The sequence below is a fragment of the Ovis aries genome, chromosome 3 (genome assembly GCF_016772045.2).
Source record: "Ovis aries strain OAR_USU_Benz2616 breed Rambouillet chromosome 3, ARS-UI_Ramb_v3.0, whole genome shotgun sequence".
Taxonomy (NCBI): Eukaryota; Metazoa; Chordata; class Mammalia; order Artiodactyla; family Bovidae; genus Ovis; species Ovis aries.
Genome location: NC_056056.1, coordinates 101251130 through 101276220, shown reverse-complemented (window position 1 = coordinate 101276220; position 25091 = coordinate 101251130). Strand labels below are relative to the sequence as shown.

The 25091-nt window shown below is 43.3% G+C and overlaps 1 protein-coding gene and 1 non-coding gene across 10 annotated transcripts in view; both read right to left on the bottom strand.

Moving 5' to 3' along the window:
* Positions 1–25091, bottom strand: part of AFF3 (ALF transcription elongation factor 3) — a 628609-nt gene that overhangs the window by 544291 nt on the left and 59227 nt on the right. The gene's annotated exons all lie outside the window — the stretch shown is intronic.
* TRNAC-GCA (transfer RNA cysteine (anticodon GCA)) lies at positions 16232–16302 on the bottom strand. The gene has a single exon. It is a non-coding gene; the product is annotated as a tRNA-Cys (tRNA).

Genomic DNA, 25091 nt, shown 5'->3' with positions numbered 1-25091 from the left:
TCCTAGAAACTGTCAGACCAGAATAATTCTATTTCTAGATGTGGCAACAACAGTAGCAAAAAAAAAACACACAAAGCAAAAAGGAAAAGAAAATTAAGGAAACAACTAAAGAAATTTCCATATAATTAGGGAAAATCTCAGACTTGGGTATTTTATAAACGATTCAAGCTTTCACTCTTCCTTACAGGTTCCACCAAATCCCCAGTGTGCATCGTCTGCTGATGTTTCGTATGATGGTGAACACAGAAGACCGTGTTTTGGTTGTCTCGCTGGCTTCTCTTCTGTAAGAGGTTTCAAGGCTTGAAGGCACTGCACTATCAGAATATCTTGGGGCCTGGATTATGGAGCCCTGGTACCTCCTGGCCAACTGGACACACCCATAACCACACAGCTCGGAATCTTTGTGCTCATCCACCACTCACAGGGGGTGTTAATCTGGTTTGCAGGCCAGCTGGCAGGCCTCCACCAAAGCAAATTAGAAAATCAGACTGGACTAGAGAAACAAAATTCTCCTGACCCAAGGGAGTTTCTTCTGATGCCATGGGTGCAAAGTGGCTGCCATTTATGGGGAAAAACTTGTGTCTTCAGGGTCACTGAAGTTTGGTCCCTCACACTCTGTATCGTCCCCCATCAATTATATCTCTAACTGCAAACCAAGATAAGTTCTTATCTACCGCAGTAACAATTAAAATGTCACCCCAAGACAAAGAAGATTCCGCACAGCTTCTGCTGCAGCAAACGATCAAGGTGTCAGTGTCACCTCCACACTAAATTCAGGAACCTGTTTCCCACAGAGGATTCAATACTTTCCCAGTGCTTAAAGGGAAAAAAAAAAAAAGCCTCACCACCAGTAAGTAAATCCATGTGACCTCAACATCAAGTGCAAGAGTGGTCACTGCAGCTGAACTCCCAGAGAAGCAGAAACCCCATATCTCACACCTAACTTCCTAGGAGACAAGCCTCAAAGTACTTGCGGTTCTGGCCCCGGGAACCTGTTTGCCTTTTCCTGTGCACAACTGAGTTAGTGTACATCCTAGACGCTCCTTCCAGAGGCTTTGCCTTTGACTCTGAGTTGCTAAAATCGTCTCCTGACAGTGTCATTCTTTCCCCATTTTTTCCCGTTTTTCCTTTTAATAAACTTCCTGTTGCAGCCCAAGAGACTGGAACAGGGCAGGTGTAGCTCCTGCAAGAATGCTGAAGATGATTTAATCTGCTAGCAACTCCTCCTCCACGGGAGGGAAGCCTGGTCTCCTAGGCCAGGGCAAGGCCAGCAACACCAGGGCGTGTGGGAGGCAAGAAAACGGCTCCCAGAGATGGGGGTGTTCCAAGGGACCTGGGAATATGTTAGAGCAGGAGGAAAGGAGGCTTTGCAGGGGGACTAAGGCAGGGATCTCAAGCTGGAGATATTTTCCTGGATGATCTCAGTTTGTGTGTTAGTCACTCAGTTGTGTCTGACTCTTTGTGAACCCACAGACTGTAGCCCACCTGGCTCCTCTGTCCATGGAATTCTCCAGGCGAGAATACTGGAGCAGATTGCCATTCCCTTCTCCAGAGGAACTTTTCAACTCAGGGATCGAACCCTGGTCTCCTGCATCACAGATTCTTTACCATTTGAGCTACAGGGATGATCTCAGTGGACCCAATCTAATCACAAAGGTTCTTAGAAGCGGGAGGCAGGAGGGTTGGAGAACCAGGGGTTTTGGGGGTGGCTGCTGGCTGTGAAGATAGAGGAAGACACCAGGAGTCAAGCGTTGCAGAGAGACTCCAGCAGCTGGACAAAGGCAACAGATTCTCCTGACAGCCTCTAGAAGGAACACAGTTCTGTGGACACCTTGATTTTAGCCCAGGGAAGCCTGTTTCAGTCTTTGGATCTTCAGAACTGCAAATAAATGTGTGCAATTTCAACCCACTCAGAAAATTTGCTCCAGCCACACCACCGAATCTAATCCAGCATGTTACCCCTCTCCCTCTTGATCTAATATGACCTGGGAGTTTGGGGAAGCAAGTAGGTAGAAAATTCCTAGCAGGTCCCCAAACTGTTCTTAGCTACCTCCACTCCCCATGATGAGCTGTTCCATTAACAGAAGCTAAACAGGCATCACTTCCTTTCCTTGAGGACTACTCAGCATTGCAGAATTCTTAAGGCTGGACATACAATCTGATCATTTAAGCCAAACCTACAATTTTATCAAGAGGGAAATTATTTTCCTTTTACCAAGAGGAAAATAAGAATGCGGAGAGTGTCGAGGAATGCCCAGGGGCATCCAGTCAACTGGTAACTTCTGCTGATATCTTAACCCAGTTTTCCAAATTTCCTATTTCCTGCTTGTATCGTCAACAACCGGGTCCCTTGGAAACACAGACTTTCTTCCCTAAGTTATTTCGTTGGCAAACTTCTCCAAACTAACTATTTCAGTTAGTAAAATGTACATATTTTGCATATTCCCGCAGACAACTCAGAGAGCTACAATGCACGTCACAGCATCAGGCACAAGCTAGGCAAGAGGGCGCTAGCCTGGTTGCGATCTTGAAGCCAGGCGCCTTCAGCTTCTGCTGACACATAAATGATATAATAACTCAACACAGAAGTCTGTCAAGCTGTGGGTTCTACAGATGCCATCCAAAACTCTTATATGCGGAATCCAAAACAGGACACAAATGAACGTCTCTATGAAACGGAAACAGACTCACGGACACAGAACAGACTTGTGGCTGCCAAGCCAGAGAGGGAAGGATGATGGATTGGGAGTTTGGGATTAGCAGATGGAAACTATTATGTATAGAATGAATGGACAACAAGGTCCCCACCTGCAGAGCACAAGGAGCTATACTCAACGTGACAGTGATGAACTAAAACAGAAAAGAATACACACACACACATGCACACGCACATATATATAATGGAATCACTTTGCTGTACAACAGAAATTAACACAACATTGTAAATCAACTATATTGTTCAGTTGTTATGTTGTGCCCAATTCTTTGTGAGCCCATGGACTGCACCATGCCAGGCTTCCCTGTCCTTTACCATCTCCCAGAGTTTGCTTAAACTCATGTCCATTGAGTCGGTGATGCTATCCAACCGCCTCATCCTCTGCCACCCCCTTTTCCTCCTGCCCGCAATCTTTCCCAACTTCAATAAAATAAATTTTTAAAATACTAAAGAGTTTTTAGCACCTCAAATTTGCAGTTTCTTACAAGGCTTGCTTTTATTATTTTGAACCAAAATAATCTGTTTAGAGCTGGAAGAGACTTAGAGACTATTTGTTCCACCTTTCACTGAGTCAGACAATTCTCTCAACAGGAGTATGTACATATGACGTGGTCCTGACTCAAAAGTGCAAACTAAACAGTGTCTCAGGGGGCCTTCTCCCAGCTGTAGCACTGAGTCTTGTTTTTAATCAGTGCATAAATGATGACACAGGGCACAGGCTCATTGCGCTGCAGGCTGAAGTGGGTTAAGTGGACTTGCAAACATCTCCCAGTGAAAGGATTAAAAACTCAAATTGAGAATAATATTACGTCAAATGGAGTTAACTGTTATACACAGAGAGCACACTTAATCTCCTGGGCATATTTATGGAGAAAATCATAATTCAAAAAGATACTTGTACCCCAAAGTCCACTGCAGCACTATTTACAATAGCTGAGACATGGAAGCAACCTAAATGTCCATTGACAGGAATGGTTAAAAAAGATGTGATATATATTTGTGTGTGTATGTACTATACACACACACACACACACACACACACACACACACACACACACACAGTGGAATATTACTCAACCATAAAAAGGATGAAATAATGACATTTGTAGCAACATGGATGAACGTAGAGACCATCACACTAAATGAAGTCAGAGAAAGACAAATATGGTGTCACTCATATGTGGAATCTCATTTTTCAAATGATATAAATGAACTTATTTACAAATCAGAAACAGATTCACAGACTTCAGAGACAAAATGATGGTTACAAAAGGGAAAACATGGTGGGAGGCAGGATGAATTAGGAGCTTGGGATCAATATACGCTGCTATATATAAAAGCAGATATTCAACGCGAACCTACTGCATAGCACAGGGAACTCTACTCAGTACTCTGTAATAACCTATATGGGAAAAGAGCCTGAAAGAGAAGGAACATATGTGTAACTGAATCAACGTACTGAACACTTGAAACTAATACAACATTGTAAATCAACTAATACTCCGGAAATTTTTTTCAAAAGGTTAACTAAAAACTAGCCCACGTTTCTCAACTCCGTTGTCAACACCATGGCAGACCTGCCTGCCACGTTGCCCTTCTTGTCTGTGCCCCTTGTTGTATAATGGGTGCCCCACCAGAACACAGGGAATTCTACAGGCATGAGCAATTCCTGCTCAGGCCTCAGAGATGGGCAGACCCTCCGGAACACAAGAGTTTATAATATGAATTGTACTTCCTTCCAGCCCTTCAGCAGAACTCAGAGGCCCTAGCTTCATAAACACTTGCAGATATAATCTAAACATTTCCTCCGGGCCTAGTTCCTGTACCAGTGTTTGCTCCTTGGTTTGAAGTTTATTCTCAGTTGGGACTAAAGTCAGTCTGATGGATGCCAATGTCATGCCTGAGTGCTGGGTGAACAGGCTGCTGTCAGACTCGCCGTAGGAAAAGATTAGGAAGTCAGTCTCCCTGAAGCTGGTCGTTTCCTGCGTTTCTAGCCATGAAGACAGAACATCCAGGTGCTTCTTCTCCTTGCTCTTGACTACCCATGCATGTAGGTCAACATTACTTACGTAGTATATAAACTGCTCTGCCCTCCCCCCAGTCCTCCAGCACAGCTGCCTGACCAAGAATAAGAACTATAATAAAAAAAAAGTTTGAAGGCTGCTAGATCCTTTAACAGAGAGAGAACCTGTGTTGCTTTAAAGTTGGAATGATGCTACGTCCAGTGTCGAAACTGGGCTTCAACCTCAACTATGTCTTGCTTTCCTTATCTGCCAGCAGGGTAGGTTACTGTGAAGACTGGAGACAGTGTGGATGAGATGCCCTTAGTGATGAGCAGCTCTTGTTACTATTATTTATTGCTACTGGCAAAGTATTTCCTGCAAGTTTATCACAAGTTTGTTTAGCTCTGTCAAAGAATATTGGGTTGGCCAAAAAGTTCATTCATGTAAGCTGTTATGGCAAAACCCAAACAAATGTTTTGGCCAACCCAATATATTACTTCTAATTAAAACATGACTACAGTTCATTTTGAGGGCTTTATTTTCCTTTACATTATTATGCAGGGCCTGAGCTTTAAAAAGCTCTAGGGAGATGGGTCAACCCTCTTGTACATCACTGTTCCAAAACCCAGAGACAAGAAGCAAAAGTAAAGCCAACCATCTCAGATCATAAAGAAGGGGATGGAGGAAGGAGCCAGGAAGGAGAAGAAAGAAGGTTCTATCACCAAAAAAAAAAAAAAAGAGGTAAAACTCTGGGGGGAAAAAAGCATAGGCATGCACCAAGTACTAACAGGCTTGTCTCAGAATTCTCCCTGAAGGGAAAATTCTGTATTGTTTGGGCTAAATGGTACAATGTCAGTGGCTTCTCAGCCAAATCTCTACTTCAGGGCTGAAGAACACTGTCTTCCTCCGGGGTCAAAGGGAAGCAAAGCTCTCTGCCTGTCACAGAGGACTAGGATGCGCCCCTGGTGCCACCACTCGCCAGCGGCAACATTTAGGTACGAAGTTAACGCCTCTGTGTCCCGCTGCGCCAGCTGTCAAGAGGGAGGGTACGAGCGCCCTCCAAGCAGAGCCAACTGGCCTGTGACAGCGCTTGGGTGAAGCCACAGCCTATCAGCCTGGCTCACCCACCTTTGTCTCCAGGAAACCACAGAGGGTTCCAGGGTGCTGCCAGAGGACCTGCTCAGTGAACTCTGCACGTCTCCAAAAGAGAAGGCCTTTGAATGGGTGTAGAAACCCAGGAGGATGGTCAAGGCAAGGCTGGGAACCCAGGCGGGGCCTTTCCTGGGCCAGGAGTAGAGGTAGGCAGGGAGGTGCCCAGAACTTTGCAGTCGGCATTAAGGGCTGTGTTGTGTTCGTTGCTCAGCCATGTCTGACTCTTCACAATCCCATGGACTATAGTCCACTAGGCTCCTCTGTCCATGGAATTCCCCAGGCAAGAATACTCCAGGCGTGGGTAGCCATTCCCTTCTTCAGGGGCTCTTCCAGAGCCAGGGATTGAACCCAGCTCTCCTGCATTGCACAGATATTCGTTACTATCTGACCCACCATGGAAGCCAATGAGGATAAAGGAGGTGGCTAAAAAGCCAGGTGACAGGAGAGACCTGGGGGCCACGTGGAAGCCTCGGAAAAGCGGGGCCCCAAAACCAACAAGACTGCCTAGACAGAAGTCAGAGAGCAGCACGGAGAAGACCTCCAGCTCCTGGGTGTCCCACTGCAGGAGGGGCCAAGCCCACCATCCACAAGCACAATGAGGAAAAAAGCCCTCAGGAGGCAGAGTGGTTATGGTGAAATGGATGAAAAGATCTTGATACAGAGACCTGTTTTCTGTCTAACCATGAAGTGGCTTCCAAATTTCAGGAAGTGGATTTGTAAGAGCTATTCTCTCCCCTTCATTTAGATCTGAAGACAACGAAGAAAGTTCTGGAAGCCACATGGAACAGAGCTGGAAAAGCATGAAACCCCCACCTGCTTACCTGCTGAGCCCCCCCATCCCAACCCCAGACAGGTTCTGCTTCATCTCCACACTCTGCTCTGCCTCCCCACCTCTCCTCGGCCTGCACTCTCCTCCACCAGCCTGGCCCAGGAGCTGTGTGCCCTAGAATCTCAAAGGAACGGAAAGCAGGGGGGCCCTGAACAGGATGCGGCCCCAGCAACTGACTCACACTCACCTCTGTTCCTTCAGGTGCACTGAATCTTTTCGGGGAAAAGAGTTACGATTTACTGAGTGCTAAGTGCAAGACTCTGTCCTGGGTTAACTGTCAGAATTCATTCATTCAATTCACCTAAGATGGGACAGTAATAGCATGCCCACTTTATAGATACGGAAATTAAAAATCAGATGCTAACCATGGGCATGCTGCTGCTGCTGCTGCTAAGTCGCTTCAGTCGTGTCCGACTCTGTGCGACCCCATAGACGGCAGCCTGCCAGGCTCCCCCGTCCCTGGGATTCTCCAGGCAAGAACACTGGAGTGGGTTGCCATTTCCTTCTCCAATGCATGAAAGTGAAAAGTGAAAGTGAAGTCGCTCAGTCGTGTCCGACTCTAAGCGACCCCATGGACTGCAGCCCACCAGGCTCCTCCATCCATGGGATTTTCCAGGCAAGAGTGCTGGAGTGGGGTGCCACTGCCTTCTCCATGGGCAGAGCCAGAAGAAAAGCCCACATTTGGTCTCTTGTGAACCAAATGTGCTCCCGTAATTGTCAACAGGCAGCCTCTGTAAAGAAATTACGTCTACTGGAGGTAAAAATGAGATGGAACCACACAGAAAGCTCTCGTGTATAGGCTGTTTTATTACTATTATTACAACTTTAAAGAAAAGTTCCTATTGACATTTCTCTCCTTCATTCAGTTAATTTTAATATCTGGTTCCTTGGAAAGCCCTTTAAAAAAGTTTAGCCTAAGTATAAAGGCTCTAATATTTTCTTAACTTTGCTTTTTCATTATGAGTTTTTCTCATCAAAAATGGTTCAGGTCGTCCTAAAAGTAAACACAATGTCAGGAAAAATTAAGATGTGTTGAAATATGAAATGAATGAACAGACACACTTCAGAAGAGACAAGAGTGCAGCATCGTCCTAGATGCTTAAATCGTCTAATTCTAGCAGAACCGTGACGGACACTGACTAAAGCACAGCGACCAGACCACCCCATGCTGCTTTCTGGATTCTACATCTACACCATGTCCAAATTCCCCAAGTCTAACCCCGGCTTCATCACACATACTTGGCAAAAGAATGTCGTCCTGATGAAGCCCTCCATGGCTAACTCCATGCCCCCAACATAAACTTGTCTTCCCCAACTGCCAGGGGAGAAATGGATCGCTTCTGTACTCTTGGTGTCCAGCCAGACTATATTAAAAAGTCCTTGATCTTGCCGCAGCCAATAAAAAGGGCCTCACCATCAGTTATGAGAAAGCTGTCGTGTGACAAATTTGAATACTACATCGTAGAGGGAAAAACATCCAGGGCTGCATGACCACTCTCAAAGTGACACGGGAAGCTATTTGGTCATGACTTTACCATTGAGTGAGTGACCTTCAGAATTAACTCAGGCTCCAGTTAACACTTGAAAAGCCCTTCGGAAACAGGGTGATATGCAGTCTTATAAAATGGCTCTATACCAATGCATTTGAATCCCTGAGTCCTTATACACAATACTGGTCTCCTTAATTTCCTTTTAGTCACAGAACACCTGCGTTTTTCTTTTACACGTTAGGCCTACACTGTGAAAATGTCTACATAATCAACTTTTGCAATTAAGGCAAATCAAAGGCAGCAGACTCCTGTTGTGTCCTTAGGAAATGACAGGTGAAGAGAGCCCTGCGTAGGCTCTGAGTCCTTACTGGCTGACTCTCCATGGCCCACGCTGTCCCTCTGCCCCAGCTGTGTAACTCCAAGCCTCCTGCTTGTTCAGACAGTTCAGAAGAGCCTCAGCCGTGCCTTCAGGATGCAATCATTTTCACCCAGCAAGACAGCTTGGCCAAGCCTCCCTCTGCGCTCGCCCTCTTTCCTCTGCACCTGGAAACACTAACAGAGGAATACAGCTACTTCTCTGAGCACCAGCTCAGCTTCTGCTCAGGGTGGAAAAAGCTGCTGCAAGGGCCATGTCCACCCTCGTGGAAAGTGGGGTCACAGATGCCTCTGGGAGTCTGCTGAAAGCTGGAGGCTCTCTTCTCAGGAAAAAAAGGAAAAAAAAAGCACATGTGATGTTGGCAGGGAGGGGGTGGGGGGGTTCTCTAACCTCCACGTTTCAAGGCTAAGAGAGGAAGACTGGGGTGAGGACAAGCAGAGAGAAAGAGATGACGGTAGGAGAGACAGAAAGAGAGCGAAATTGGGGCTGGGGAGTCAGAACAAGTGACAGACACTGAAGAACGTGCTGCAGAGAGAACGGACTGTCTCCTCTCTGCCTCGGAGTCAAGCGTCTGGGTTCTGGCTGAGGTTCTAGCTTCCCAGTGACCTTGAGTGAGCTCTGGGAATAAGCCCCAGACTCTTCCGGTGTACAAGGAGGGGCATTAACTAGATAACCTCACAACAGTTTATACCTATGAACTCATTTAACCCAGACAGCGATCCTTTGTGGCGGGTATATTTTTTTTCAAGGGTTCACAATTGACAAAATAGTCATCCATGGCCAGTGAGTAGCAGTGGCCCTGGGGGGTGGGAGTGGGGCGGACTCAGACCACCTGATTCAGAGCAATGCTCTCCAACATTAGTAGGTGGTTCCTGCCTTCCACCAACTCACACGCCAGGGGAATAGTTTCAATACAAAATATATATATATATATATATATGTTCAATATTTTGACAGTGAAATATAAACAATATGTAAATATACAGTGGACAGATTTTTTTTTTAACAAAAAAGGGAATCGGTGTCTCACTACGCATACTGGTTAGACACATTAATTTATTATGAAAGATTTATATTGATAAAATATCATGTATCTTTAGTAACATTTAAAATGTCGTCAAGAGAACTCACTTTCTTGAGGACATAAAATTATTTTCAACAAAGGATAGTTTTTTATAAATGCTCATGTTTTCACTGCTTGTCCATAGCACACTTCTTTATGCACGTTTATTAGCATAGTGCATATCAATTACTTTATGACCAATAGATACAGCAACTAACACACAAAATTACCAGTGTTACTCTAAAACCAATTTGGGGAAGGCACGGAAGACACAAGGGGCCCTCGGTATCCACAGGTTCCGCAGAAGCAGCATTCAACCAACCGGGGATCCTTGGATATGGAACTTGCGGATGTGGAGGCCGACCTGCTATGCCATTTTGTAGAAGGGATTTGAGCATCGGTGGATTTTGGCATCCTCAGGGGTCCTGGAATCAATCTCCCATAGATACCAAATGACACCTGTGTTAACCATGACACTAATGATAAACTTGAAAAAAATTATGCTTAGTCAAATACAATGAATTCAGGTTCGCAGAATTACTTATAATGCAATCAAATACTTTCTTAAAACCTTACACACACACACAAGTCAAAGTGACATCAGAATGTCTTGAGCCTGTCATAGCTCTTTGTCAGAGCAAAGGTATGCACTCCCCTTCAGCCCCTTTCTATACAAGAGGCTGGTCTGATGCAAACATCTTTCTCATCACCTTAGCCACGCCAGTTCCCAACTCTTCCCTAACAGCTCGCCTATCCCTTGACCATAAACATGCAAGTTCTCCATCAGGGCCTTTGGCCTTCCACTGAGATTTCTATACCTTAAACTCCAAAACCACTCCCAGCTGGACCATTTCCATTCCCAAATCCATGCAGCAAACTGGCTATGCCAGAATCACCTGAGATTGTGGGTTTTTCATAAGCCAGTACAAATCCCTGGTCCCCCACCCTAGAGACTTTGAATGTCTAGGTGATTCTGGGAAGCAGCTAGATTTAAGAACTCCTGGACTGCACCGTGGATATTAACACTGTGTTATGGGCACGGTGTTCTTCACTGTATAGTGAGGAAACCGGGCTGCAGAGATGACCCCAAGTCTCCGTCCACATGGACCTAACAGTCTAGGAGTCTAGCTTCTAGAGCTACTTCATGGACACTGGTTTCTCTCCAACCAGACTTCATGGTTTTCAGAGTAGAGACCACATGACCTCTTCTGAGTGTTTTGTGCACAGTTCAATAAACGTAATCATGAGCTCCTATGACAATGCCCTGCCGATCGAGGAGGCAGACGCTGCCCTGGCCAGGTAAGCCTTGTGCAGAGTCTGATCCACAAGTTACATCAGGCATCAGAAGAACCTCCCACAGACAACTCAAGATATTGGCACTGGATTTACTGCCGTCCGCAAACTACAGAAATCACTCTTTCAAATACCAGAAAACCAAGAAAGCTTAGGTTTTGACTTTCTGTCTATTTGTTAAGGAAACCACAGAAGACTCTTACAGATTCCATCTCTGGTTTGTGAGAATTATGAGCCATATTGCTGGTACTGTCAAAAGTGTTCACATATGTAAGAGAAAGTAATGGTGAGAAAAACAAGATCATAGCTCTTTTTACTGCAATGTCAAGAGGAAAATGCAGGTAACAATTCAAGTCCAGCAAACATATCAAACAGGCTTTGCATCTATTACCAAGCTTATACTATTGAAAGGGGACTTTACTAGCTGGCCTTTTGGAGTTTTCCATGTGTGGCTATGGAATCTTCTTAAGAAGAAAAGTATCTTTGTTGGAAAGCAAAGATTTACAGAAGCAGAAAAAAACAAACATCCTCACATTTATATAGCTTTAATCCCAGGTGGCTCAGTGGTAAAAAATCTATCTGCCAATGAAGGGAACACAGGTTCAACCACTGGATCAGGAAGACCACTTGGCAACCCACTCTGGAATTATTGCATGGGGAATCCCACAGACAGAGGAGACTGGCAGGCTACACACAGTCCATCGTGTCCTAGAGAGACGGCCACAACTCAGCAACTAAACAACAATAACATGCAAACGACAATAGTTTTCAGGTCGTTTTCACATGTTATTTCATTTCAGCCTCTCACAACAGCCCTTGGAGCAGGCAAGGTGTACATTATCCACATTTTTACAAATGAAAAAACAAAACAGAGAGGTTATGAAACTTCTCCATGGTGGAGCTGGAACCAGACACCCAGGGGTCACACTCTCTCACTGACTCGCTATACCAGGAATCCCGCAGAGGAAGATGTGTGATGTCTGGCCAGGTCAGTGGGGGCTTGGCTTGTTTCCTTCATTTTATTTTAAATTTGAAGGTACTGAAACAAGGTGTCCAAGCATTCAACTGGCCGCAGGCCCCATTGCATCTAATTATGTAACTGTTTCAGACAATTCTCCTTGGGGCTTCCCAGGTGGTGCTAGTGGTAAAGAACCCACCTGCCAACGCAGGATGCATAAGAGATGCGGGTTTGATCCCTGGATCAGGAAGGTCCCCTGGAGGAGGGCATGGCAACCCACTCCAGTATATTCTTGCCTGGAGAATACTGTGGACAAAGGAGCCTGGCTGGCTATAGTCCACAGGGTCACAAAAAGTCTGACATAACTAAAGCAACTTAGCACGTGCAGACAATTACTGCATCTTCTTGGTCCCTGAAGGTATCTGAGTTTGTGAGCCCACTGCTAAGTAATTACACTTACATACCTAAGTAAATATAAACAATTCTATCTTAACATCACGTAATATCTTAAGAGCACATTCACATCATATGTTTCACTTGCTTCTCATATTCCTATTTCCTGATTAGAAAACTAAGCTCAGTGGGGGAGGGAGAGAGTGGAGAAAGAAGTATCAACATATACACACTATCAGGTATGAGATGGATAGCTGGTGAGAAGCTGCTGTGTAGCACAGCGAGCCCAGTCTTGTGTTCTGATGACCTGGAAGGATGGGATGGGACGAAGTGAGGGAGGCTGGGGAGGATGGGGATGGCTGATATGCATTGTCGTATGGCAGAAATCACCTAGGTAGCATGTTGAAAAGCAGAGACATTACTTTGCCGACTAAGGTCCATCTAGTCAAGGCTATGGTTTTCCAGTGGTCATGTATAGATGTGAGAATTGGACTGTGAAGAAAGCTGAGTGCCGAAGAATTGACGCTTTTGAACTGTGATGTTGGAGAAGACTCTTGAGAGTCCCTTGGACTGCAAGGAGATCCAACCAGTCCATTCTGAAGGAAATCAGCCCTGGGATTTCTTTGGAAGGAATGATACTAAAGCTGAAAGTCCAGTACTTTGGCCACCTCATGCGAAGAGTTGACTCATTGGAAAAGACTCTGATGCTGGGAGGGATTGGGGGCAGGAGGAGAAGGGGACGACCAAGGACGAGATGGCTGGATGATATCACAGACTCGATGGACGTGAGTCTGAGTGAACTCCGGGAGTTGGTGATGGACAGGGAGGCCTGGCGTGCTGCGATTCATGGGATCGCAAAGAGTCGGACCTGACTGAGCGACTGAACTGAACTGAACTGATGGCAGAAATCAACACAACATTATAAAAAATATTTAACTCAAAAAAACAAATAAAAACAAAAGAATTCAGACCAAAAACAAACAAACAAACAAACAAAAACCTGAGGGACTTTCACAAGGTCAGGACCTAAACTCTGAATGTGTCAGGCAAGAAATAATATGGTGTGGGAATTTCTTAAGCAAGTTTCAAGGTAAAGCTCTTTAGCTAACCATCATATAAAAGTTTCTGAATGTGAGTACTCAGGTAGGCATATGTTGAAATTTGATTATCACTCAAAGGACAGTCATTAAGAGTATGAGCAGAAATGAAACTTCCATATTTCCATTAAGGAGTCATGTACCAACATTTTTCTCCCCAAGTGTAATAAAAAAGAAGCTGACAAATGTCTGTATTTTTAAATAATTCAACAAAATTACTAGCAAAAGGAGTCCAGCAACGTACAAAAGAATTATACATCATGACAGTGTGAGATATTCTGGGAATGCGAGGTTGGTTCAACATACAAAAATTAGTCAATGTAATAAATCCCATTTACACAATAAAGGACAAAATTCACATGATCAGATCAATAGATGCAGAAAAAGCCTTTGACAAAATGAAACACTTTCATGATAATAACATTCAACAAACTAGGAGCAGAAAGAAACTTCCTCAACCTGATAAAAAGGACATCTATGAAAACCCACAGACAACATCGTACCAAATAGCACATGACTGAAAGTTTTCCCCCTAAGATCAGGAACAAGCCTAGAATATCCATTCTCACCCCTGATATTCAGCTTTGTACTGGGAGTTCCAACAGATCAATCAAACAAGAAACAAAAGACATCCAGATTGAAAAGGAAAAAGCAAAACTATCTCTATTTGCAAATGAGCTGATCTTGCATATTTAAAATTCAAAGGAGTACATAGATACACGCACACATACACACCACTCCCCGACTCTCAAGACTAATGAACACATTCAGCAAAGTTGCAGGGTAAAGATCAATATACAAAAAATACAGTACAAATTATTAGTCATCCATATTTTCATCAATACATAATTACTTGAATCAGTTCTGATGAGATGGATGAAACTGGAGCCGATTATACAGAGTGAAGTAAGCCAGAAAGAAAAACACCAATACAGTATACTAACACATATATATGGAATTTAGGAAGATGGCAATGACGACCCTGTATGCAAGACAGGGAAAGAGACACAGATGTGTATAACGGACTTTTGGACTAGAGGGAAAGGGAGAGGGTGGGATGATTTGGGAGAATGACATTCTAACATGTATACTATCATGTGAATTGAATCGCCAGTCTATGTCTGACGCAGGATGCAGCATGCTTGGGGCTGGTGCATGGGGATGACCCAGAAAGATGTTATGGGGAGGGAGGTGGGAGGGGGGGTTCATGTTTGGGAATGCATGTAAGAATTAAAGATTTTAAAATTTAAAAAATAAAAAACTAAAAAAAAAATAAAATTTTAAAAAAAAAAATACATAATTACTGGCAACTAAAAAGGTTGCTCTTTTCTTTTCATTCATCTCCATCAGAGATGGAGACATATAAAACTCAGAATTTATATTAGATGTTTCAACTATCTGCTATTTAAGAGATATGTTTCTTGGAATACACACAGTTCTAGAAAATGTGAAAGGAAAAATCTTTTGCTTATATAGCCAAGAAGGTTAAGTGATGAGAATTAGAAAAGATTTTGAAGCAACAAAGATCTTCTGCTAGGCCCATTAAAGAACACTAATTTGCTCATGTTTTAATTCTCTAATGGGTCTTTTTCAAAGTACTATATACTATATACCAGTTGTAATTGGTTCAAAATATCGCATCTTGATGCTCACACAAACTGAAAGTAATGACTACATTTTCACTTATAAAGTTTTTATGTTTACTTTGGCCCAGTCTCCTGGAGATTTTAAACACCATTAAGCACGTCACAATATTGGTGTGAACTCTCTTTCTTCAATTTCATTAGAATTAATGTAGAAGAGCATATTATTCCAATAATAGTGAACATGTTTCTTAAGTAACATAACCCCAAAATACATAGCAAGTTGTCCTATGTTTCAGAAAAGCATTATATTAGCTCTTTTCTAAAGATCTGAATAGGGACCCTGCCTAGTCTAAAACCTGTAAGGAATAAAGTGGGCTGGGGTATGACTATGCTCTGAGAAATCCTATGAAGATCCAGGAAATTCCCTTACCTATCCTCTACTCTAGGACCCCAATAAACACACACTCATTAATTCACATCAGTGGTTATTTCTCATTCCCCATGTACGTGTAGGTTCACACATCTTCTTTTGTTACTTAAATTTTCTTCAAACATCAAAACTAGGTTCAAGCTATATGTAAAGCTTCAGTTAAAGAAGGCATTAATGAGACTTTTTCCGTAAAGCAGATAATTTATTGCCTGAGTCCCTTCCAAGGTGTACGGATTTTGCTCCTCATTCACAACTTGATTATAATCAGTGGCAAGCAATGTCAAGTTATTAATTTACAAATCAGGACATAATAATTGAATAACAGTATTCTTTTCTACATGGTGGAGGCAAATTATTTAGAGATGAAAGTTTAAATAAACACATATTTTTAAAAACAATTTCCCTAATATTATAAGTCTGTAACACAGAAGCTTTGGACCTTTGGATGAAAACATCTCACTGGGGTTTATCATCTGTCCCTTTTTTCCAAACTGAAAATTCAAAAGAGATGATAAATGCCAATAAAAAGAAAACCACAGGCCAAAAGGCAGAAATCTTCTATAATATAAAAGAAAATGTACCAGACAGTTCTATAAACTCTTCTCTGAATCTTGCTATTTTCTTTAATCTAAAAACACTGATTAACTATATAAACATATATATGTGCATGTGTGTATATATACATATAAACATTTATACATACATACATGATGCTGCTGCTTAGTCGCGCAGTCATGTCTGACTCTGTGCAACCCTACGCACTGCAGCCCACCAGGCTCCTCTGTCCATGGGATTCTCCAGGCAAGAGTGCTGGAGTGGGGTGCCATACTCCCCTCCAGGGGATCTTCCCAACCCAGGGATCGAACCTGGGTCTCCTGCATTGCAGGCAGATTCTCTACCACTGAGCCACCAGGGAAGTCTACATACATATACATACGCATATATATATATACATATACATATATATATATATATATATATATATATATATGACTTCCTCAATGCAGTGGTAAAGAACCTGCCTGCCAAAGCAGGAAGTGTAAGAGATGCAGGCTCTATCTCTAGGTCTGGAAGATCCTCTGGAGAAGGCAATGGCAACCCACTCCAGTAGTCTTGCCTAGAAAATTCCATCGACAGAGGAGCCTGGCAGGCTACAGTCCATGGGGTTGCAAAGAGTCAGACATGACTGAGCATGCACGTATGCATATACATGCACACACACACACACACACACACACAGCTACACACTGATTAGTTACATAGTAGACTATTCCACTTTCCACTTTTTCATCACCCTCCCTTTAAGAGAACATGGATCCCTGCTGACTGGCATGTGGCCTGCAGTACTGCTTTGGAAAAGAAGGATACTTTCCCTTCCAACTGAGGTCAGGCTTGACGTTTCCACTTACTAAGCCAATGGCATGGGAGCCGCATGACAGACTCCACATCCAGCTAAGGTCTCTGTCCCCTCTATCGAGAGGATGGCATATTCCAGAAGAGTGCACTCCGTCAGGCTGGGCCTGGGAATGAAAGAGACACTAGTGCACACCTGACCTTCACCTGGCATGCAGCACGGACAAGAACAACAATTTGCAACCAGAAGCCAGGGATCTGGGGGTGTTTGTTACCAGAGCATCACCTGACAGAAGCTGGCAGATACAAATTGCAGCCCTAACATTTAACCTGCTTCATCAATGCAACTCACCTGTAGGGAGACAAACCTAAGAGATGTCATGAACAGCTCCTAGGGGAGGTTGATTTCACATTTCAGTATGAAAGAAATGCTTCATGACTCATCTCCAGGTTTGCCAGGACCCAGCAATATGATGTAAAGCTCTCCCATGTTCTACATCAGTGATTAACGCAGAGATGAAAGAAGGAAATCCAGAGAATAGAAAGCAGGGAAATCTGGAGTCATAGAAATGAGGACTACGTGACTTGGGTCACTGTACCAAGACCACAAGGAACAGTCATCCCACTGGAGAATTGGGGGTCATTCTATGACTGAAGACTGGGGAGTAAGCATATGGGTATGCCCAAAGTAGAGATACGAGGTCAAGGTATAGTTATCCATCTGAAATAATGATCACAGTCTGTACTGACAGAAAAGAATATAAATATTGCCATTTGGGCTATCCATAGTCATTGCTCCTAAGTCCACCTCAACTGAACAATAATATAATTGCTTCACCAATTTTGAAGTTCTGGTTTTAACTGTTCTCTATCTTAACTAAAACACATATAATAAATTTTTAAAACAGGTAGTTCTTAGCACTCACAATGCACAGGGCTCATCATGTTTAATATTAGCACTGAGGAGCCAGAAGGACTCCTTGCCCTCAAGAGAAGAAAGTATTAGACCATCTTCTAAGACTGTGTTCTGCAGTCATCAGATAAACTCAAGCACAGACCTTTGGGGCGGTGAAGTTATCACCTCAAAATTAAGATACAAACTGACTCACATAAATGCTTCTGAGTATCTTTTCAGCCACAGAATGGATACAATCATTGAAAACAACTGCTAATCAAAACATTAAGTAAAAAGAAAAAAAATTAAGACAGCGGAAAAAAGAATGAATAATAAAGTTACCACTTCTTGAGGACCTACTGTGTGCTGGGCTATATTATCTTATTTAATCTGCATAGCAAATCAGTTGCATACGCATTATTGCCTATTTTATACATGAGGAAACTGAGGTGAGGAAACAGGGAAGTTAGGTTACTAGTCCAAGGTAGCACACCTTGTAAATGGCATAGTCAGAACCTACCACATGCTGGCTCCAAACCTCTGCCCTTCCTGTTATCAAACGGCAGTGTTCTGGAATTTTATCAGCCAAGCAGATTTTTTCCCTTAAAATGCAAACTGTCTTATTCAAGGATTTTTAAAGGAAGCATTCAAAGTTATTTTTGTCACCTGTTTCAACATGTCACAATTCCTTATGCCAAGAATCTATTCACTTTACTTCACCCAAATATCTTGTGACACAAATTAAGCCTATTTACTCTTTCCATGTCATCAAGGTAACACTTTTCATAGAAGCAGTAACAGAGCTTGAAGAGATTGTCTGTCTTTATGCAGAAACTAAGAAGAAACTCCGCATGAAAAAGAATCACTTACACAGTTTCAAATTACTTTCATAAGGTAGCTTTACTAACCTGTCTACCATATCATTATTTTTATTAATAAAATTACATTTAGGTGTTGGGGTAGATTGGACCAGCTGGGGTGAACAGTTGTGACCATTTTCTTCATCCATAAAACTTGTCAAATTAGTGGTTTTATGAGGATACAAAGTTTTTATATGTTTGAAATGCTGACAAAAAGAGCAGTACCTAAAATGACAATGAATTCCAGACACTCCTAGCATAGGAAAGCCTGCTTGATTAGAATTACGTTTATCTGAAATATACAAGAATTGGGCACAGTATATTATTCATCCTGAATTAAAAAGCTGAAAGTAAATCTCAAGAGGTTTCTCCATGTATACCTTATTGTACCTGTTGGAGACCACACTCACATGCAGATGCATACACATATAAATTACAAATAATGTCAGAAGGGACCTCAGAACCCATATCCTCTAAGCCTGTCATTCAGAGATACTGAGATAACTTCTGATAGGGTGATGGCCACAGGAACGACCTTGGAGCCAGACCACCTGGGCTAAACCCCCAGCTCAGCCTGCACTCTCTGTGGCGCTTTGGACAAGGTACTGTTTCCTTCTCTATAAAATTGGGAATAACAGAATTGGCCTCACGGGTTAGGAAGATTAATTGAGCTACCGAACATGTGAAGGGCTCACTGCACTTCCTTATGAAGAAAAACTAAGAAACCCTGAGGCCAAATGGGCTGATGAGCGCCCATTTCTAAGGAGAGCAATGTTAAATGTCAGAGCAATGTTCCAGGGCACCTGACTTTGTCAGTCTTGTCTGGTTGAAAACATTTTTAATAATCTGTGTTCAACAGTTTACCATGAGAAAAGTCCACTAATTTTTCCTGGCAATGTAGCCTCATCCAATTCCTTCTGAATCAGAAAACCACCCCAGCCTCCTCACATTAGGTGACTCCTCTAAAGCAGCTGCCCACTGGGGCAAGCAAGGAGAGGGAGGGATGGACTGTGGGAATAGATGCAAACTAGTATATATACGATGGATAAACCACAAGGTGTCTCAGATGGTAAAGAATCCATCTGCCTGCAATGCAGGAGACCTGGGTTCAATCCCTAGGTCAGGAAGATCCCCTGGAAAAGGAAATAGCAACCCACTCCAGTATTCCTGCCTGGAGAATCCCATGGACAGGGGAGCCTGGCGGGCTACTGTCCATGGGGTTGCAAAGAGTCAGACACAACTGAGTGACTAACAGTTTCAGTTTCAAACCACAAGGTCCTGTTGTACAGCACTGAGAACTATATTCAACATTGTATGCCAAACCATAATGGAAAAGGATAAAAACACAAATATATACACATGTATAACTGAATCACGTCCAAGGAGCGGTGGCTGCGCGGGCGCAGGAGGGCTGAGAGGAGCTATTCCATGTTCAAGGTCAGGAGGGGTGGCAGTGAGGAGATAACCCTTGTCCAAGGTAAGAAGCAGCAGCTGCGCTTTGCTGGAGCAGCAGTGAAGAGATACCCCACATCCAAGGTAAGAGAAATCCAAGTAAGATGGTAGGTGTTGCGAGAGGGCATCAAAGGGCAGACACACTGAAACCATAATCACAGAAAACTAGTCATTCTGATCACACAGACCACAGCCTTGTCTAACTCAGTGAAACTAAGCCATGCCCTGTGGGGCCACCCAAGATGGGCGGGTCATGGTGGAGAGGTCTGACAGAATGTGGTCCACTGGAGAAGGGAATGACAAACCACGTCAGTATTCTTGGCTTGAGAACCCCATGAACAGTATGAAAAGGCAGAATGATAGGATACTGAAAGAGGGACTCCCCAGGTCGATAGGTGCCCAATATGCTACTGGAGATCAGTAGAGAAATAACTCCAGAAAGAATGAAGGGATGGAGCCAAAGCAAAAACAATACCCAGTTGTGGATGTGACTGGTGATAGAAGCAAGGTCCAATGCTATAAAGAGCAATATTGCATAGGAACCTGGAATGTCAGGTCCATGAATCAAGGCAATTGGAAGTGGTCAAACAGGAGATGTCAACAGTGAATGTCAACATTCTAGGAATCAGCGAACTAAAATGGACTGGAATGGGTGAATTTAACTCAGATGACCATTATATCTACTACTACGGGCAGGAATCCCTTAGAAGAAATGGAGTAGCCATCATGGTCAACAAAAGAGTCCGAAATGCAGTACTTGGATGTAATCTCAAAAAAACGACAGAATGATCTCTGTTCGTTTCCAAGGCAAACCATTCAATATCACAGTAATCCAAGTCTATGTCCCAACCAGTAACACTGAAGAAGCTGACGTTGAACAGTTCTATGAAGACCTACAAGACCTTCTAGAACTAACACTCAAAAAAGATGTCCTTTTCTTTATAGGAGACTGGAATGCAGAAGTAGGAAGTCAAGAAACACCTGGAGTAACAGGCAAATTTGGCCTTGGAATGGGGAATGAAGCAGGGCAAAGGCTAATAGAGTTCTGCCAAGAGAACGCACTGGTCATAGCAAACACCCTCTTCCAACAACACAAGAGAAGACTCTACACATGGACATCATCAGATGGTCAACACCGAAATCAGATTGATTATATTCTTTACATCCAAAGATGGAGAAGCTCTATACAGTCAGCAAAAACAAGACCAGGAGCTGACTGTGGCTCAGACCATGAACTCCTTATTGCCAAATTCAGACTTAAATTGAAGAAAATAGGGAAAACCACTAGACCATTCAGGTATGACCTAAATCAAATCCCTTATGATTATACAGTGGAAGTGAGAAATAGATTTAAGGGCCTAGATCTGATAGATAGAGTGCTTGATGAACTATGGATGGAGGTTCGTGACATTGTACAGGAGACAGGGATCAAGACCATCCCTATGGAAAAGAAATGCAGAAAAGCAAAATGGCTGTCTGGGGAGGCCTTACAAATAGCTGTGAAAAAAAGAGAAGTGAAAAGCAATGGAGAAAAGGAAAGATATAAGCATCTGAATGCAGAGTTCCAAAGAATAGCAAGGAGAGATGAGAAAGACTTCCTCAGCAATCAATGCAAAGAAATTGAGGAAAACAACAGAATGGGAAAGACTACAGGTCTCTTTAAGAAAACTAGAGATAACAAGGGAACTTTTCTTGCAAAGATGGGCTCGATAGAGGACAGACATGGTATGGACCTAACAGAAGCAGAAGATATTAAGAAGAGGTGACAAGAATACACAGAAGAACTATACAAAAAAGATCTTCACGACCCAGATAATCACGATGGTGTTATCACTCACCTAGAGCCAGACATCCTGGAATGTGAAGTCCAGTGGGCCTTAGAAAGCATCACTATGAACAAAGCTAGTGGAGGTGATGGAATTCCAGTTGAGCTATTTCAAATCCTGAAAGATGATGCTGTGAAAGTGCTGCACTCAATATGCCAGCAAATTTGGAAAACTCAGCAGTGGCCACAGGACTGGAAAAGGTCAGTTTTCATTCCAATCCCAAAGAAAGGCAATGCCAAAGAATGGTCAAACTATCGCACAATTGCACTCATCTCACACACTAGTAAAGTAATGCTCAAAATTCTCCAAGCCAGGCTTCAGCAATACGTGAACTGTGAACTTCCAGATGCTCAAGCTGGTTTTAGAAAAGGCAGAGGAACCAGAGATCAAATTGCCAACATCTGCTGGATCATCGAAAAAACAAGACTTCCAGAAAAACATCTACTTCCGCATTATTGACTATGCCAAAGCCTTTGACTGTGTGGATCACAATAAACTGTGGAAAATTCTGAAAGAGCTGGGAATACCAGACCACCTGACCTGCCTCTTGAGAAGTCTGTATGCAGGTCAGGAAGCAACAGTTAGAACTGGACATGGCACAACAGACTGGTTCCAAATAGGAAAAGGAGTACGTCAAGGCTGTATATTGTCACTCTGCTTATTTAACTTATATGCAGAGTACATCATGAGAAACTCTAGACTGGAAGAAGCATAAGCTGGAATCAAGATTGCTGGGAGAAATATCAATAACCTCAGATATGCAGATGATACCACCCTTATGGCAGAAAGTGAAGAGGAACTAAAAGCCTCTTGATGAAAGTGAAAGAGGAGAGTGAAAAAGTTGGCTTAAAGCTCAATATTCAGAAAACTAAGATCATGGCATCCTGTCTCATCACTTCATGGCAAATAGATGGGGAAACAGTGTCAGACTTTATTTTGGGGGGCTCCAAAATCACTGCAGATGGTGACTGCAGCCATGAAATTAAAAGACACTTACTCCTTGGAAGAAAAGTTATGACCAACCTAGATAGCATATTCAAAAGCAGAGAAATTACTTTGCCAACAAAGGTCCATCTAGTCAAGGCTATGGTTTTTCCAGTGGTCATGAATGGATGTGAGAGTTGGAGTGTGAAGAAAGCTGAGCACCGAAGAATTGATGTTTCCGAACTGTGGTGTTGGAGAAGACTCTTGAGAGTCCCTTGGACTGCAAGGAGATTCAACCAGTCCATTCCTAAGATCAGTCCTGGGTGTTCTTTGGAAGGAATGATGCTAAAGCTTATTGGCCACCTCATGTGAAGGGTTGACTCACTGGAAAAGACTCTGATGCTGGGAGGGATGGGGGCAGGAGGAGAAGGGGATGACAGAGGATGAGATGCCTGGATGACATCACTGACTCGATGGACGTGAGTCTGAGTGAACTGCAGGAGTTGGTGCTGGACAGAGAGGCCTGGCATGCTGCAATTCATGGTGTTGCAAAGGGTCGGACACGACTGAGCTGCACTGAACTGATAACTGAATCACTCTGCTGCACAGCAGAAATAACACAGCATTGTAAATCAACTATAGTTCCCTAAAATAAAGCAACCAACCATGAATCCCACTCTCTCCTGGCTCCCATCTCTCTGATGGTTTCTTCAACCACCTGCCCAGACTGCCTTCCAACCCACTGCTCCTCTGGGTCCTCAGCCGACGTAGTCTCGCCTCCCTCTTCCTAGGTAATCCTGTCCAATTACATGACTGTCACTAGCACCGATATAATGATAACTCCCAAATATTTATTCTGTCCTTGCCTTCTTTCAAAAGGTCACTATCACGTAGCAAACTTCCTCCAGGCAACTCTACCTGGATGGTCCACAGGGATTTCAAATGGACCATTTTAAGATCCAAACACTCCATCCGCCCCACTCAGCTTGCTCCTCCCTATACTCCTACCTCATCACACAAGCCAAACATCCTAAAAGCATCCTTGCCGCCCTCCCTGACCCAGTCTCCCTTATTCCCCCAACAAGTCAATCAGCAAAATTTCCAGTGTAATTCCCTACAGATTCTCTCGTCCTCCTCTTCCCTCTATCCTTCCTGCCTGACCTGATCCTCCAGACATGGCCCATCACGGCCCCCAGACTCACCCATGCCAAATGCCTTCTAGAAATGGTAATAAAATATAAGTGGGACCATTTTGCTCCCTGGTCACACAGCAGTCCCCGGCCTACCGGACAATGTCTAAGCTCACTGAAATGCCATGTGGGGCCCTCCGCACCCCAACCTCCCCTCCTGCTGCTCCCTACCTGGAACGCTTCAGACCACAACCCACTGGCACTTGTCACAGTGACCCACAACACACTGCCCTGCACCTCTCTACCTTACTGACATTACTGCACCTGCAGCCCTCTTCTCCTAGCCTACCTCCAATCCATCCTTCAAAACTCAAACTGAATGTCACTTTCCCCAGGAACTCTTCCCTAAAACTCCATAATGGAGAGAGGGTAGTCTTTAATGTACTCCACTGGGTTCCCTATTAAAACAGGTACAAACACTACTGAGATTATTCGAAATAATCTGTTTGAAGCTTAAGTACACAAACACCAAGGGCTAAAAATGTGGTGCTTATTTCTGTGTCTGGCTTAATAATCTCAATCCATAAACCTATAAATCTAGAGAAAGAGGGATATGAAGAGCAGCTTAGGCATACATATTGTGTAAGATTATTGTATATACTATTTCAGGATGTTAAAACATTACTTTTATCCTGCTGAGGGATAACAGTAAAGAAAAGAATAGAAATCAATTTATGCAACTAATTATCTACCCAAATAGTAGAAATGAAATTACCATACTTCCTTTTTCTACTATAAATATTTAATTTCCATATTCAGAACTTGTTAACTAAGCCTTGAAGTTTTCATTCAACTTGCGGGGTAGGAGGGGAGAGGCGGGGACTAAAGTGGTATGTAAAATTCACTGCTTTCCCATAAGATACTTTTCTCAGATACTCTGCTTGTACTAAAATATTAAAGTCTACTTACTGAAAAACAAACACACAGTCTAAAGGAAAGTCACCTAAAAGATTTAGTTCTCAGAAGAAGCCATACCATATTCTGGGGAAGGATCTACCTTTGATGAAAACACACACACACACACACAAATACACACACAAATACACACACACACACACGAGAGTCCAGCTGAGCCGCCCACTCTGGCACATGGAGGCGATTCTGAGAAGGACTCAGCAGCCTCTGCAGGCAACATCTGCCCCGAGCGCCAATATTATGACCAGCAGATGATCAGGGGAATAGCATGGGAATAGCATGGATGTTCC